This window comes from Chinchilla lanigera, unplaced genomic scaffold, assembly GCF_000276665.1.
Source record: "Chinchilla lanigera isolate Chin_1 unplaced genomic scaffold, ChiLan1.0 scaffold00052, whole genome shotgun sequence".
NCBI classification, from domain to species: Eukaryota; Metazoa; Chordata; class Mammalia; order Rodentia; family Chinchillidae; genus Chinchilla; species Chinchilla lanigera.
The window spans coordinates 11,576,217-11,593,961 of NW_004955453.1; the positions used below are offsets into that span (position 1 = coordinate 11,576,217).

At 39.4% G+C, this 17,745-nt stretch overlaps 1 long non-coding RNA gene across 1 annotated transcript in view; it reads left to right on the forward strand.

The window, feature by feature from the left end:
- Positions 1-3,488: 3,488 nt before the first annotated feature.
- The window catches only part of LOC106149774, a 43,487-nt gene continuing 29,230 nt past the window's right edge, over positions 3,489-17,745 (forward strand). The window contains exons 1-2 of the long non-coding RNA XR_001236144.1: positions 3,489-3,602; positions 3,760-4,204. This is a non-coding gene — a long non-coding RNA (uncharacterized LOC106149774). The remainder of the gene's footprint in view (positions 3,603-3,759; positions 4,205-17,745) is intronic.

Below are 17,745 nucleotides of genomic sequence, written 5' to 3' on the forward strand. Positions count from 1 at the left end.
ACAGCCTGGTTTGTAATGACTTTTTCTCTTTATTCATAAGTCTAAGGAGACTGAATGAGTATTAGCGTACTACTAACTTATCTGGACAGCAATAACATAAATATAAATAATATAAATATATGCATATAAATAAATATGAAGTACTTAAAAATTATCAGCTGAAAAGGAGAGAAAACAGCTTAAATCAAGAGAGTGAAGAGCTAGAAGGAATTTGTCACTTGTGATACAATCTGGCTGCTAAGGTCATGAGTTTTTGCTTTCAGTGGGAATTAATTCAGTGAATATCTGTGTTGCAACAAAACATGTTCTGACTTCCCTTGTGCACTAACATCACTGAAAAATGGAAATGGATCGATTCCCTTCTCCCCCACCTCCCTGCTCCCCCAGTTGAATTCATGTGCACTGAGAAAATTATTAGCACGACATCTGCAGAACATAATAACAGTGCTGCTTTATATCCTTTGACCAGAAAGCTAGGAGTTGAAGACTGACATTTTCCCTCTCTGTGATTTGGAAACATTCATAAATAGTATCGTATAAGAGTTTCTCTAATTTTCATTGGTGGACATTTAGTTAGCTAAGTTATTTCCAGGAATATAAAATATATATATTTCATACAGCTAAAGCTCATGCATGGTATATTTTGTGTGTGTTTATTCAAAATGTATCTGATTATTTACTCTTTTTTTTGGCCAATAATTATAGGGACTAAATATTGGTACCTTCAAAATTTCTGTGTTGAAATCCTAACCACCAAGATGATGGCATCAGAAGATGGGGTTTAGCACACGTGAAATTTCAGAATGGGGAGGCTGAGGCAGGAGGATCACTATGAGTTCAAGGCCAGTCTGATCCACATAGAGAGATCCTATCTCAAAAAAAAAACCAGAAAGAAAAGAAAAGAAAATGGGGGTTGTGGGAGGTGTTTTGACCCAAAAGGCAGAGGCTTCATGAATGGGATTAGTGCCCTTTACAAAGGTGACCCTCGAGAGATGCTTTCTCCTCTCTGCAGTGAGGACATAGCTGTCTATCAATCCAGAAACGCATCCTCACCAGACAAGGAATCTATTTCTGTCTTGGTCTTTGACTTTCCCACCCTCCCCAACTAGAAGAGATAAATGCTTCTTGTTTATGAGCTACCCAGTTTTTGGCATCTTGTTATAGAAACCAGAATGACATCTGCGAGTTCTATGCGTCTGAAAACATGAATAATTAAATTACAACATTCCAGAGATCCAACTCATTATAGTTTGTGGATCTCTATAGTTAGAGATCCTTTGTTGTTTCCAGGATCAGAATTTTCAGTGGTACGCTGGAAGGGGTTATACGAATGGCAACTTTCTTTGTACCAACAGATGTTAGATTGCAAATATTATGAATAATTATGGACCACTGCCTCTGTTTACAGAGACATCCAACTTATGATTTGGGGGGTCCACTTCTAGCACCGTCCTATGTATTCGTTAATTGGGTATTTCCCATGTGACAGACACATTTCTAGGAGCCAGAGATACAGACATGAGCAAAATAACTGCATCCATTCTCTCACCAAGCCTGTGTTCTAGCTGAGGAGACAGACAAGAGACAAACACCAGGTCAGGCTGCAACAGTAAGAAGAGAAGTAAAGCAAAGTAGGATTAGAGGTTGGTGGGCAGTCTTAGTTGAGGGAGTGTTCAGCCCTGGTGTGTGAACAGATTCCACTGCAAAGGAGTTAGCTGTACAATGAGCAGAGGGAAGGAGATCCTAGGCAAAGCAGGGAGAAGGCGTGAAGATAAGGCCAAGAGCAAGAGCGTGGCAGGGTAGCAGCAAATTCACCTTCCTCACTTCAGGAGAGAGGAAGAGGACATTGGTGGGACCTGAACTTGCAGAGCTAGAGAAGTCCAGTTCATTTGTGACTTTGCTGGCCAATCACTGGATCTTATTCTAAGAATGAAAGGAAGCCACTAGAACAGTTTGATCTTTTCATGGAACTGGGGAGTGAACTCAGGCTTCACACATCCTAGGCAAATGCTCATCCACTGAAATACATCCCCAGCCCTTGATTCTTGTATTTAAGAGATTACTCTGGCTATTGTATGAAGAATGGCATCTCAGGCGAGACAATGGTATCTGAGACCCAGGACCTCACGTAGTGCGGGTTGGGCACAAGCTTGGATTTCTCCAACCTGCCTCTGCTCAGACAGCCTCTGTGAGTCTGTTCTGCTCACTGTCCAACATTCAGCATTGTTTAATTGAATGTGGGTCGTCCACACTCATGCTAACTATTACTAGAGGTCCTGAAATTATTACTCGTTCTTTTAGTGCCACAAACTATACTGAGTTGGATCTTTGGAATGCTGTAATTTAATTATTCATGTTTTTAGCCGTATAGAACTCATTTAGAGAACAACGAAACCAGACGCACAGGTCAAGACTAAGGTAAAGAGTGATGAATAAACAACTAAAAAACAGTTAAGGAGAAAATTTCCCAGTAAACGTATTAAATCATTGTTACTGAAGGGGAAAAAAAAAAATCTCCCAAACTTCACTTGGCTGGATGTGGAAAGGTTGGTTGTACCTTAAAATTACAGCATGACGATTTTATCAGCAAAGGTCAAATTCTTGGGAAAAAAATAATAATGAAAGCTAACCAATATCAAATGTTTCTTGTAATCCTTTATTTATCATAAAGATTCTAGGGTGCAAGTATTAACTCCAATTTTACAGAGTCAAGGATAGTATAAAAAATTTGTCCAGTGCTACGCAGGTGCTAAGTAAAGATGAGCTAGGGTTTGGCTCCAGATCTACTTGACTCTGGAGCTGGTATTTCAAATCATCACTTCATGGTCTGCGTGTGGCTTGTTAGGTTTTAGTGGGGATGGGAAGCTTAGTGAGGGCTCAGAGAACTTCTGATGAATGACAAGACTGATTCAAGAGCTTCTTCTGGTCCTTAGATGCTCCCAGACTTCCCAGGACTGATATCTTCCAGGACTGAGGCAGAGATGTGACTGTCGGAGGAAACAGGAATGACAGACACATGGACTCGACTGACTCAGTTATGCCTGAAGAAAAACTGCATGGGCAGTCTTTGCAATTGATTAATAAGCAATTTGATTGTAAACAACGCCTTCTCTGTTTGATATTGCACCCTCTTGTTAGTTTAGTGGGAATAAGCCAACAAGAGAGGATTATGACCATATTTACTGAACTATACTTTCAGATTCTGTTACTTCTTAGACCCTTAATTTTTGTATGTCAGAAAACCACGAGGCTGTGTAGTTGAAACTTCTGGGAAGCAAAGGCCGTCGGGAGGCTGTTTACTTGTGTGCGGGTGATTCAGGTTGCATCACTGGTCGAATCCTGGCTTCCTCATTCTGATGAGAACTTTGATATTATTCAGGCATTCCATCAGCCCTGTGAGGCTCTCTCAGGGGAGGTTGGAGTCCCTCCCCCCCTCTCCAGGGAGGCTGTGATCTGGAAAGAAGCACATTCCCCTACATGGTGATTTGTTTAAAAATGAGCATGTGACTGGTAATGGCTTCAATATGATTTGTCCCCCTGGCACTCCGCTGAAATTTGGTTGTCATTATTAAGGTGGTACTGGGAGGTGTGACCTTTAGCAGGTGAGTAATATCCTTAAGAAGGATTAATATATTTCTCAAGACCTGGGTTGGCTCTCTGGGAGGCAAGTGAGCTCTCACTCACTTGGGATGGGGTTAGCTTCTCTGAGAGTGGCTTCTTACAGAGCAAGTCCACTTCCTGTATTTTGTCTCTTTCCAGCTCCTTTCTGCTTTCTCCCATGAGCTGAAGCAAGACCCTCACCAAAAGCTGAATGGATGCCGGTGTCATGCTTTGAACTTCCCGGGATGCTAGAACCATGAGCCAAAATAAACCTCTTTCCTTTATCAATTATCCAGCCTTGAATGAGTATTCTGTTACAGTTACAGAAAATGGACAAAGATGTGACACAAGGGAAAACTAATTTCTGGGCAAAATTTTTGCTCCCCAAGAAAGAGTCAAAAGAAGAGAGAGTCCTTTATCTTCTTCCTCCTGACATTGCCTCATGATGTGAAGTTTTGTGCTAGCTTGGCCATTTTGACTCAACTTTGTCAGAAATCCAATGTGGATAAAAGAGAGGAGCAGAAAGAATCTGGTTCTTCTTGACATCACTGGTCTGCTGACTTAACCAACGGGAAGCTGTACTCAGCTTTGAACTTTCTGTCATGTGAGTGTTTAAAGTTCCTTTTTGCTAAAGCCAGTTTGAGCTTGGTTCTATTGCTGACAGCCTCAACACATTTTCACTGAAGTAACATGCCATTATGTTCATGCTGTCAAAAAAGTTTTGACACAGCTTTACTCTATAAGGCACACGGCTGTTTGGTGACAGGAAATACCTATGTTTTTTTACTTTGATTACCACAAGTGAGTAGAATTTCTAAGTTGGAAATGCTGCCATTTTTTTCAACTTGCCTCTGTCAGGGATATAATTTTGGGAATTGGAAGAGGGCCTGTTCACTCATCTTTCATTGAAATTTCCCACTGGTGGTAGCCGACTAAAAAGGTCAGTGGGAGGCAAGATTTGGGAGGACATGTTTTCAACAGAAGATGTTACATTCTTGAGCAACCAGTTGATTTAAAAGACTGAATATTGTCTCAGCTTGGTCAGTTGTGTTCCTGTCCTGAGATTTTTTTTTACTTTTTAAAAACTTTAGCCTTAAAATATAGATGCAAAACTTGAATATTGCATTGTTTCTCTTATACAAAAAAAAAAAAAAAAACAAGTTATAAATAAAGAACAAAGTAAAAGGTAATAGGAAGTAGGGAGTCAGATCTTTCTCAAATGGGAAGGAGAGCAAGAGAAGGCTGGAAGGGAAAGGGAAAAGAGGAAGGGGATGAAAAGGAATTAAAATGTGTCATGTACATGGACCAGCTCCACCCAGAGTTTAATCACTGTGTGCTGCAAATGTGTAGTAATAAAAGTACAGACACAATATAGAACATAAGTCCATTCCTTCACAAATTATAAGGCTAACACCTGTAGACCATGTGCCCCTCTCTACCCCAGGTTAAGAAATAGAACTTTGCCCACCAACTCATAAGCCCCACCAGTGCCGCCTCTCAATAACTGTCAGGACTTTTATGCTCGTCCCTTCCTTGAGATTCTTTCCTATTTTGCCAGTGCACTGTATATTTTTAGATGCTATGGATTATCTTGCCTATTAGAGGAACTCTTGGGAGTTTTTCAGAAGTGGAAACCTCTTCTGATGTACAGACTGTTCAATAGGTATGCCCTCCAGTTCCCTGGTACACCACAGAGGGGTACGTGGAAGATGCTGGTGGGAGTCCTTGTTATCCCTATGTCTTGTGTATATGACCTTTTATAGTCTCCTTCCCTTGAGTCGAGGCTCAGGACCTGCCCCTGGCCAAGGAAACATGGCCAAAGTGTTGTCATGCCACCTCCGTGATTATGTCACACTGTAGAAGACCAGCAGACTGTCTTGCATCAGACTTATTCTTGAGATGATTCTCCTTGTTGGTTTAATGAAGTAAGTGGTTATTTTGGGGAAGCCCATGGGACATGGGACCCTGGGACACTACAGGCCATTTATTCTCATTTCTTGGGGACAGCTTGCATCTGCTGCCTTGTCAATGCCAAGCACAACTGGTGTGGCTATCTCATGACAGCGAGAGTAACTGTGCAGGGCTCCCAGCTCCAGGGCTCCCCTGTGGGACTGGTTATTCCTTTGTTATAATTAAATGGTACTGTAGTTTGCTTTCTGTCTAATTCTGCTTCTTCCTTTCTGAGAGATATTGGTCCATAGTTTATCTCTAGTGAACCTTAGGCACACAAATCTGTCTTGAGACTGTTTTGGGGGAGTTGCTCAAATCTTTTCCTTTTTATACAATTCATAATTTGAAGACCTTGGGCTGTGTATCTCTAGCACTTCCCTCACCTCGATTTTCTAATTGCAAACTCCTGGAAACGCAGTTCAGTATCTTCTATCCTCTGTCTTTCCTGCAAATTAGTAGCTGGGTGCAGGAAATGGATCAGACTGGTTGCATCATATTGAAAAGATTGTGTGGGGTGATTCATGTATAAGATGGTGTAGAACACTTACGTTGCATTTTTGACGTTAGGAGCTGTTATTAGTCAATGTCTAGTACATACATTTGTTGGAAGTTGAAAGTTGTGTTATGCTAATTTTATTTTGTTGTCACTTTTTAACTGGAGTCATTTTATAAGGAGATGCTTGTTCTCATCTCTCTAGTGCTTTGACCCAGTGTCTTGGTTACTTTTCTCTCATTGCTGAGACAAAATATCCAACGCCCAAAATGATGGAAGGAAAGGTTTATTTAGCTTACAGTTTGTGGAAGTTTCAGTCCATACTTGGCTGGCTCCGAGGCAGAAGGTAGCAAAGCAACAAGAGCAAAGGGGGGAAACGGCAGCCGAACAGCAATGCAGCCAGAGCAAAAAAGGAGGAATGGCGGCAAGCAGCTTCTTTCCCTGCCTTACTCTGTAAACAGGCTACCCCCACCTAAGGGGCATGTAGCTTTCACATAATCTCCATGCCCTCCTCTTCCACAGGCTCAGGATGTATACAAAGTAAGCACCCTGGCTTCCTGCTGAGTCACTTAGCCAAACCTCTAGACTCCCCAACTTGACACAATGTATCAACCATAACACCCAAGTAGAAAACTTCAGATAAATTTGTGGTTTTTGTCCTTTAATTTACTCAGGTTTTGTGACAATATATTAGATGCCTGTCTCATTCAGATGAATATGATTTTCGAAGTTGTAATTTCATGTATTTGGACATATTTGACAGCTGTGCATTCATGGAGCTTGTTCTCTTTGCGGAGGTTGGAGTATTTTGGTGTTGTTTGTTCTGATTCAATATTTTCATGCTCCTGAGAATTATACAATTTTCCTATTTCAGGAAAGTTTTCTAGAATTGTAATTTAAAAATATTTGTTCCATCTCCTTATTTTAGTTTTCTTCTTCTGGACTTTTCTGTATATGTGAGTGGATTTCCTTTGCTTATTGTTAAACATTTGTCAGGGTCTCTCTAATCTTTGTAATCCCTCACTTCACTTTTTTGACTTTAAAAACTTTCTGCTTTTTAACCTTCTGTTCTCTTATGAATTATTTTCTACATTTGCTGTCTTTTGAATTTATCTAATTTTTTCTTTATTTCTAAAAATAATTTTCCTCTACATATGTTTTTCTTAAATTTTATTATATTTTGTTTGTGATTTTCAAAAGATTGATTTATACTGGACTTTCAAGTCTTGGATTGTTTTGATGTGTATTTCAGTCCTTCTAGATATTATGGGGCTCCTTTTTTCTTGAAGAACTTCTATATGAAATCTGACCACTTGCTTTTTTTGTTACTCATTTAAGTGTGAATAAGGTTTTCTTAAAATCTGAGGAGAAAAATTGTGTTCAGGGAGCCCTTATGACCATAAAACACCCTTCTTTTTAATTTTTTAACATTGAATAAAATGGTAGCTCATTTGTAGATTTCCTGGCTCTTCCTTGCTGATCCATACCTTTATCTAACATTCTCTGCCTTTATCTCTCTTCAGTTTGTGTCCCTTCCCAGAAGCTACTGTCCAATATGGGGCTCTGCCCTTGAAGGCAGCCTGTGGCCCAGTTCTGGAGATGCATAGGGGTCCACAGTCTCAGCTTTTTTAGAATTCCTGGGGAGACCTTTTGCTGGTACTTATTTCTGGAGACTGCAGGTCTGTTGATTTTAAATGGAGTGTTCACAAGTTCCAGGGAGTGTTTTTCTACTATTGAGACTTTCCTCTTCTTGAGTTTGTCAGATGCTTTGCTGTTTCCATTGCTTTCATCCACTTAGAACCTAATAAGGTGTAGGTCTAGGGGCTACTGGTGATTTTTCTCATCTATTTACATTTTGGGGTTTGTAGAATTATCTACAAAACTTAGTTTCTTTTAAAAATTGAGCTGCAATTCATATAACATAGCACTACTCACTTTAAAGTGTACATTTCAGTATGATGACTACCACCTCTATGAAGTTCTAAGATATTTTATCACTCTGAGAGGAAACCTCACAAGCAGTTCTCCTTGTTCCCTTGTCACCCCAGTCTCTGCAATTAGCAGAACTGGCCTTTTGTACCTATGGATTTTTCTATTTTGTATATTTTATATAAATGAAATCATACATGACTTTTTCAGCCTGGTTTATTTCACTTAGCATAATATTTTTGATGTACATCTAATTTGTAGCATATATTTGCACTTCATTCCTTTTTATGGCTTAGAAATATTCTAGTTTATGTATATACTACAGCTAATTTATCCATCCATTCTCATTACTTAGTTTTATTGTAAATGTTGCCCATGAATTTTGAGTTTTGCTCTATAACTGCTCTGTAATTTACTGTGTAGGGATTCAGGAAGCCCCTAAACCTGCTGCCACCAACTCAGTCATCTTCCCAGGGTTCTGAGAACTTTACTTGAGACTTCAAACACTTAACTGACATACTGTTAAAAGGGAAAAGAGTAGCGCCTGGAAGAAAATGTCCACAACTTTCTGCTGAGGTCCTGGTGCTGTTCGATATTTCTGTGGAGGCTGGTTGTTAAGATTTTCCATGGAGTCCATAAAATCTGTGTTTTACTTACCACCCACTCCCTCTGCATTACCTCCAGCCAGTTTGGGTACGATGGTTTGATATTGAGTATGTGGTGATATCACTTCCTCTCATTTGATGCTTGCATTTCCCAACATGTCCACCTTCAGTCCGGTTCTCTCTTGGGGTAACAGCAGCAATCCATTTGGGTGTGTGATTCTCTTCAGTTGAAATGGTCTTTAGAGATCTCTCAATGGGGGTTGTAACTCAGTGGCTCAAGTGCTTGCCTGGCAAACACAAGGTCCTGATATTGATTTCTGGAAAAAAGAAAGAAAGGAAGACACAGTCTGTCAATACAAGAAATGACTTGGCATGTCAGATCTCTGATATCATTTCTCCTGTTTCCACATTTGGTCTTTTCCTTGGTTACTGTCTAGCTTGGATGGCCTCTCTCTACACTGAGCATGAAACAGGAATTCTTGAGTAAGTGCTTTATTGAGATGATGTTTTCAGTGGAAACTCTAAGGATGTAAGTCAGTAGCCAGGCAAATGTGACCTTAGCAGACGTCTAGGCTCTATCACAATCCACCTGGAGGTTTGGAGTATGCATGACACTAATAGTTGTCCTACCTTGAGAAAAGAGGCAGGATTTTAAAAAATATTTATTTTAAAGTGAAGAAAACAATAAAAATAATGATACAGAATTTCAAGACATAATAATAGGATGACAAGTTAATATATTGCATATTGTTATCTTCAATGCAGTTGCTCAGATTACAAGATATAGGCATAAAAAATTAATCAAACAATATAAGTACAAACAATTCTTTCTAATGAACTAATAGAAATTAGTAATACTATTTGCTTAGCTGTCTTGCATATATATATACTTATCTTATTTTCCCCTTCCTTCTTTTCTCTTTTCCCCCATCCCAGTTGTTCTTTCATTTTGAGCAGTTTTTTCCACTTTCACAATATCTGTTGTACTCTTTTGGGTCTTATTTACTCTTTCAGGTTTTTATACAAGGGAGATAATATGATGTTTACACATGCAAGTGTGGTTTATTTCACTTATGAGTATGGTTTTGACTTGCATCCCTTTATCTATAAAAGTCTCCAGTTTATCCTTCTTTATAGCTGAGTATACCTCCATTATATAAAAACACTACATCCTTTTTATCCATTCCTCAGTTGATAGGCATTTGGGTTGTTTCAAACATTTACAATTACAAATTGTGCTGCTCTAATACATGTATTCCTATGGTATGAGGTTTTTAATTCTTCGGGGAAAATATCCAGAAAGGGAATAGCTGGGTCCAATGGGACCTCTAATCCTAGTTTTTGAGGAATCTCCATACTGATTTCCACAGTGGTTGCACCAGTCTACACGCCCACCAACAGTGAAGAAAGGTTCGTTTTTCTGCGCAGTCCCTCCAGCATTTGTTGTTGGTTGATTTCTTGATGATAGCTATTCTTTCTGGAGTGAGACAGAATCTCAGTGTTGTTTTAATTTGCTTCTCTCGAATGACCAATGATGTTGAACATTTTTTTTCATATATTTATTGGAGGCAGAATTTTTTTATGAGATGTGAATGACCAGGAAGCTTTGGGCAGTATATTTCCTTTGGCCAATGATAACTTTCAGGAGAAATGTACAGCTCTGAGCCATTAGTATCCTTGCTGATGTAGGAGTAGGAAGGAACACCACTTCAGTGACAGAGACCTGAACAGGGCACCTACTATACCTCCAGCACCTCCCTTCTAGTTTTGTGTGTCATGTCTTTTCTTGCCTTATGTATACATGTGTCCGCACCTGCAAGTTCTATGTGTATGTCACTTATATATAGTTATGTAGGTATACATACATATATACATACGTATAGATATACCCATAATTGCAATATATATCATGTATTTGTATGTTAATATACTTATAAATAATGTCCTTTAATTGTAGTAATCATCACAATTTTGGTCTATTTACATACATAGGGGTATGGGTGCACAGTGAGGTATATGCCTGTGGAAGGTTTCACCACTGGGAATGAGATCAGTGGAGTCCAGAGATATCTGCTAGGAAGATGTACATTTATGGCTGGGAGTAGAATGTGGGGTGAGGTTTCCTTAAGGAACTGTAGTGAACTAGCCCTGATACGAGTGGGACTGGTATTAAAAGGAGGCGGCCCGTGGCCATTTATACTTGAAGGTTATTTGCAAGTCAAGTTTTCGCTAAGAGACAATTTCTTCTTTCAGGGGTTGTGATGTCTCATATTTTGAGGTTTAAAGTGAAGCAGTTTTTAGGTAGTGGGGTAGGGTCAGTGTGGAGTAGTCAAAGCAGCTGAGCAATGGACTCATGAAAGTCTTAAGGTCAATTTTTACCTTTACAATTTTCAGCTGTTTCTTTAGTAAACCTTATTGTGGAGGCAGGGACGTAGGATGAAGTGTAAGAGATGACATCACAAGAAAAGCATCAGCAAATGTTTTCGGATGGTTTACTCTGTTAGCTCAAATATGCAGTATAGATTTTTATGGTGAGAAATGTTGCAGTTACCTTTTTAAAGGGATACAGGATGGGTGTGTTTGACATCTTCAGCCCCTCAAGCTGTTTTACTACTTCATGGCATTAATAACTTATTTATGAGGTGCTTTGTATGGAGTCTGATGTTCCCCCATCACAAGGATGAAAAGAAAAACCAAAATAGGCAAAGACATTGCTTCTTACTTTTCCTACTTTTAAAGAATTGTCAAAACCTCTTTGTTTCCTTTGGAAACATGGACCCCGCAGGCAGATAGCGAAGGGTAATTTTAGAAGTGGGTCACACAAAAGGAGGCCATAACCCTGGAGGTCACAACCTATGGCTTCTGTAAGTGAAGAGCTTCTGTTTTGGGAAGTAGTGTGGCCATGTTCTCTAATCATCTGTGGCTCTGACAGCATGGGGCGTCGTAATTGGCATCCAGTCCCATTTTTTTACCGGGTTTCTTGAGACAAAACAGAAACAAAGCCTGTAAGGTACTACCTTTTTCCCCCTGAATTTCTGCATTCTTGTCCTCATACGACGTGTTTTAGGATATCTGGTTCATAGACAAACCTTTTCACTGGAAACTGCTGAAAATTTCTAGCTCATTTTAGTGATGATTTTGTCTTCCTCTGTTTCATTTCCAAATGACCCAAACCCTGACTTTTGAGTTTCTAAAGAGAAACTTTTTCGAATCTTAAGGTTCTTGGTAAAAAGTGTTTCTTTTCCTTTCAGGCTTCCTAGATCCAGAATTTTAACTTCCCTATGATTGGGCAAGAACTGTCTTCCTTAAAAGGGAATCAGTTCATGTTTTCCTTAATTGATTTTTAATGTTTGAATCTAGCTGAAATTAAAAGCTGTCATCATTTAAGAGATGTCAAGAGCCAGAAATGTCTTAACTTAAACATGAAACTGAGGCAGAATGTGTACTTTTAAGGGCCTTTGGGAAAAGGGCCGGCCAAACAAGCTAGTGAAATACATTAGGAAATGGTGGTCTCCAAAACCTTCACAGTGGTTCCTACAAGTTAACTTTAGTCATGTGATATGAGATAACTTCTTCCCAAAGAATGGGTCCATTTAAGCAACATGAGGATCGTGTTTCCCACGGCCAGAGAAGACTATGCGATGCTTGTGATCACATGCCTTTATAAATATATTTCACGGCTAAGTGTGTGGGTCTGGATTTGGGTGGATACAGTTTTCTTAGTTTGAAACTGCCAAAGCATAGAACTTGTTTTCTCCTGTGGTTTAAGAAGTGTTCTGAGATACAATATCCTCCCTGTTTGCAAAGCAAATGTGCTCATCAGTGGAGTTTGATAGTTCATAGTAACCAGCTGTTGGGAACGAAAAGTCGCAAGTGAGATACTCTAAGGCAGAGAATTCTTTTCTCGGTAAAGGGTCAGAGTAAATATTTTAGGTCTTTTAGGCCAAGAGGCAAAATTGAAATGATTATGTAGGTACCTACATACATAAGAAGAACAATAATCATTGCACACAGTGTTTGTAATGCAGGCTACTAATGAGAAGAATGGAATGTCTTTGGGGGGTGGATAATGTTTCATTTAATTGGGGTTCAAAGTCAGCATTCCTTCTCATCAAATCAGTTGTAAGTGTTCATCTGTAAAAGCTGCTTTCAGATGAACATAAAAAAATAGGCAGCAGGCTGGATTCGGCCAGTGGGCTGTGTGCTAGGAGAGCTCACCACAAGCACTGTGTGTAAGTTGATTTCAGCAGCCTTAGAGGATGTGATAAAAGTAGGGAAAAGTCTGTGTTCATAAATGTATATATACGAAATGAAAGAGTAGTTTATCTCCATTTTTGAAAGAAGTGCAGGGTCCTCTGCTTTCGCTCACTGCTGTAGAAACCAGCTTCCTTTCTGTTCTGGTCGATCCACCCTTCCCAGCACACCATTTTGGTTATGGCCTTTGGTTAGAGATAATGTTCAGTGCTTTATAAAAGTTCAAATTGCCTGTCACATGCCAAATGATGCGATCCAGTGGTGAGCAAGGTCTCAATTTGATGTGAGCTTGCCTTTGCCCGATGTGTACCTCACTTTTACTGGACATCCCTCTACCAGTGTCAGAACTAGACAAAGCCCTCTGCACTCATCATTCTTAGACTACACCCCCCCCAAAAATACTCCTTGACATTGTATTTCTATCCTTAGTTTACAGATAAAACATAGAGCTGTAGAGTAATAGCTAATGATAATCGGGTATTTATGTGTAAGACTTGGCCCAAGCACTTTACATGAAGTGCCTTATTTAATCCTTATCTGGATATGGTTGGTGCAGTTGCGCTCACTTTATAGATGTAAAAACTGAGGCACAGAGAGATAAAGAGCTGCCAGAGTTGTTTAGCAGCTAAGAGGCAGAGCTGGGGCAAAACACAGGCAGTCTGTGCTCCGCCCAGATGCTGAGCATTGTTCTTTTGTTAATCTTAGACAAGTACTTGCCGAAGGACACACAAGTAATAAGTGTTAAAACCTGGGTTTGTACTTCAGGAGTCTAATTCCACCCCTCTTCTGTTCAGGGCTTGTACAGGCTTCCTCATCTTCCTGCTTGTCTGGGGCTGATCTGTCTCTCATGCAGTCCTGAATGAGCTGACTTCAAGGCAGAAGGAAAGGAAGTGGGCTAGTTTACCAGAAGATAAACACAGGAGGTGGGGATGATGGAGCCCTCTTTCTGCATGGTTTTCCCCAGCGGACAGAAGAGAAGGAGATTCACACAGGGCCTTTGCTTTAGATTTGTAGAGAGCTGGCTGGCCTTATTTCCTGGGTGATCTTGAACAAGCACTTAACTTCTCTAATCCTTAGTCTCCTTTTCTGTAAAGTGGAGCTAGTAAAACTTCGTTGGAGAGGATTTAATGAGAAAATGTTTAAAACTTCTTGTCCTCTCCGATGTTTCTGTGTCATCTTGGCGAACCCATCCTACCAGGCAGCTTAATCATGCACTGATTGAGTCATCGTACTCCGGCCTTCCCTCTTCCCTACAGGGAAGGGTCTGAGAACTCCCATGTCTCCTGTCACAGGCTCTCCGAATGGTCACTTAGTACTTTTTGCCATCGATGTCCTACAGCCAGTAGAAACATCTTGGAATCTTGTTGATACAAATGATCGAAGCATCTACATCTTACTTTCATCTGGTTCACACATTTCAGGCCTGCAAAATAAAATCTCCTACCTTTGAATTTCATTTCCATTGCAAAATGTATTGGCAACATAATTTTCTTTGAGCAGCATTGCTGTGGTAAAACTGCAGATATGGTTCCAACATCATCCTTAAAGCCTGGCTGATGTGCTGATTAAAGGAAAATGGCATGGTGAATTGAAAGATATTTTAACTACTATATCTAATTACAAAGAAGAACATGTTACTTACCAAAATTTGAATGCGTTCTATAATACAAAACAAGGGCAATTAACAATCAAACAAGCAACTGCTTTCTTGACAGGCAGATGACACAACACAGGACTAAGAAAATGCAGAAAGCTTTTGCTTGACGAGGAAAGCTGAGAGGGTCCTTCCAATTGGAAGGTAAGATCCAAAGAGCATATGACTTTGTGGTTATAAGGCCAGGGAGGGACTCCGGAAGCAGCGGGACTGCTATGCTTGGGTTTTGTATTATTGAAGGAAAGTCTGATTTGTCTTTAAAATGGATAAAAACAACATTTAGAAATTCTCAGAAATTTTGATACAAAAGACACTTTTTCCTTCGTACTTTTACTTGGAGACAGAGTAGTACTTGTTTTTAAAGTGCAGTAAATGTGCACATTTCTTTGTTGTATTATTTTTATATTCAGAATTTCATAGTCTTGCCTCCTGAGTATCCCACAGGGATTTGTGTAGGCTAAAGAAGTTAATATCCACACATTACCGTGAGCTCTAGGCATACAAAGTCCTAGAAAATTAAAAAATTTCCTAATAATCCCACTTCCTTCTTGGTGCAGGCAGAGAAGTGTAGTGGGTCCTTCTTTCTTCTTTATCCAGTAAGGATTCTTCTAAGTCTGAGACTGATCCGACAGATTTATCCTTGTCACTCCAGGGAGTGAGTCATTTGCAGTCGGTGGTCTCTGGCCACAGGGATTATGTAGAGCTCAGATTCAGGAGTGATTTTCTTGACTAGAGGCTCTGGTGTGCAAATCACAGGTAGCATGCCTGAGCCACCTAAAGAGTGTGCTAGAAGTGCAAAATCCTGGACCACATCTTAAGGATTCTTAATCAGTAATTCCTGAATTTCATTCAGGGATTTTCATTTTTTTAAGAAGTGCTCTAAGTGGCCCAAAGGCAGGTAGTTCAGGGACCACATTTGAAAAAATACTCATTAGAAGCAGTGTCATCTACCTAGACTCACATGAGTAAGCGTTCATGTACCCACCTTCAACATTTATTTATTTATGAGTTATATACCTGATCCGGCCTTGTACATTGTAAAATATGCATCAAAATAGAAGCTAAACATTTGAGTCTGCTCCTTAGAAGAAACACATAATGCTTCATAAATATCAGAAATTTGGGGCTGGGCATGCAGCTCAGTTGTAGGGTACATACTTAGCAAGCATGAGGCCCCGGTTCAATCTCCAGCACCACAAATAAATTAAAAAACTGACAAAAATATTAAAACTGTGTTTTATTCATTATTGTATATACTTTTTTTGCTCTTATTAAAATAGTAATATAGCTTACTCTGGTTAATTATTACAAGTTATGTTTGCTTAAGAGCAGTATGGTCACACATCGTTATTTTTAAAATAAATATGTCATAAAATAGTTATGTAAAGATTTATCTCAACACTCAGCTAATTTTTGTAGTCATTAGAATGCCCTCCATAGCTAAATATCTTTAAGATAAGTATAAATTCAAATGAAAGACATGTATCCGGGAGTGTAGACTTTTTTCTTTAGTGGGAATCTAAGGTATTTGTACAGAGCTATATGCTTAACATTTTATTTATTTTACTTGAAGACGTGGTCTCACAAAGTTGCCTAAAAAATTTGACTCAGACTTGCAACTGTCCTTCTTTGGCCTCCGTCAGTACTGCGATTTCAGGCAGGCACCACCCTGCCTGGCTTCCATGCCTGTGCGCTCTGGACTACGGCACTCACCCTACAATTCCATCTCAAATGTGCAGCACTTTCCCTGGCATTTGGCTTTGGCTGGTGAGTTTGCATTTTCTCTGAGATCACTTAGTTTTCTTTCAAGTTAACCAGAATGTGTTGCATTTTTGTACTTTTAAGAAGCAGCATAAAAATATTGAAACTCTTTGGAGGATTTCAAAAACAGATTAGAAAATTCTTTTACAGGTTTGAGTGCACAGATCTGAACTTTTTTAGTGACGTAGTTTTTCTTTCAACAAATCATTTGTAATGAACATATTTCCTAACTTGTTTTCAGATACTTCAAATTTATAGTTTGAGTTTAACTCCAAGAGCAATACCATATTGGTAATTATTACTTTTCCTTTGAAGCACTAGAGGGAATTTGAATAAATGGATAGGAGATAGATTGATAGGTGACAGATAGATGGAGATAGATAGGTAGAAATTGACTGCTGGGAGCTATTAGTCATCACAGACAATGTTGGCCAATTTGGAACACTTGTTTTATTATAAAAGTAAAGTATTTCATTTCTCTTTTTAAGTTGAGAAACTTTTAAAATTACTAGGTTAAAAGATGACTAGGGTACCTACGTGGTACCTAAGCTTTTTGCTGTTACTCTTACTTCATGACAAAGCTTGATATAGATTCTTTCACACAAAATATAGATTCTCTATATTTTGGAAAAGTTAGCACTTTGATGACCTCCTGGGAAAATTATGCACTTTGTCTTTCAGGTCCTCCTTGCAATAGCTCTGAGGAGGGCAGCGAATGAGTTTCAAGAGCAATGATATCTTTGCAATCTTAGCTCAGAATTGCTTGTCTGTGCCAGACAAAAATTTTTTGTGTCTCATTGTTATGCAAGAAACCACCAAAGTGACTTCAGAATATTTTCCATTAAGTTTCAGAGAAATTTTGGAAAGCCTTCTTATAATGACCTTAAAGATTGCTGAAAAAAAATCACAATTTGCATTTCATGTTCATAAAGCTTAGGTTTTAAATGTTATGCTCACCACGACCAAAATCTATCATTAGATGATGTCTGAGATATTAAATAGTATCTTAGGATATATCACACACTTTGGGTGAGGTCATTGTTTGGGATAGTGGATAAAAACAAATTCTTTGAAGAGTTTTGAGACTGCCTAATCAGATCTCTTTTCCATCTCTGATTATTTCGCTTTTTTTTTTGCTGCTGTGACTCCAAAGAGTTGCGGGGGTGGGGGGGACGGACAGGAGAGGCATCAGCTCTGCCTTTTGTTCGAGTTCTTTCTTTGCTAGACTGTCCTCCATTCACTCGACTATTCCGTTGTTTGGTTCAGTTAAAACCGTATAATATGATGCCTAAAATGGTTCAGTCGAGTCTATGTGATTGGCTGAGTTTCGCACATGCTGCATGTGAATGGTGAATGCTGACCGTGAAGGAAGGCAGGGGCTGCTCTTAAGCCCGGTGTGCCAGGAGTTCTGCTCTTCTCTCAGGTAATCTTGAGCTCCAAGTCACATTTCATGTGGCACACAGGCCGAGTGAGTGCACTGCCACTAAAGCCACTACTTT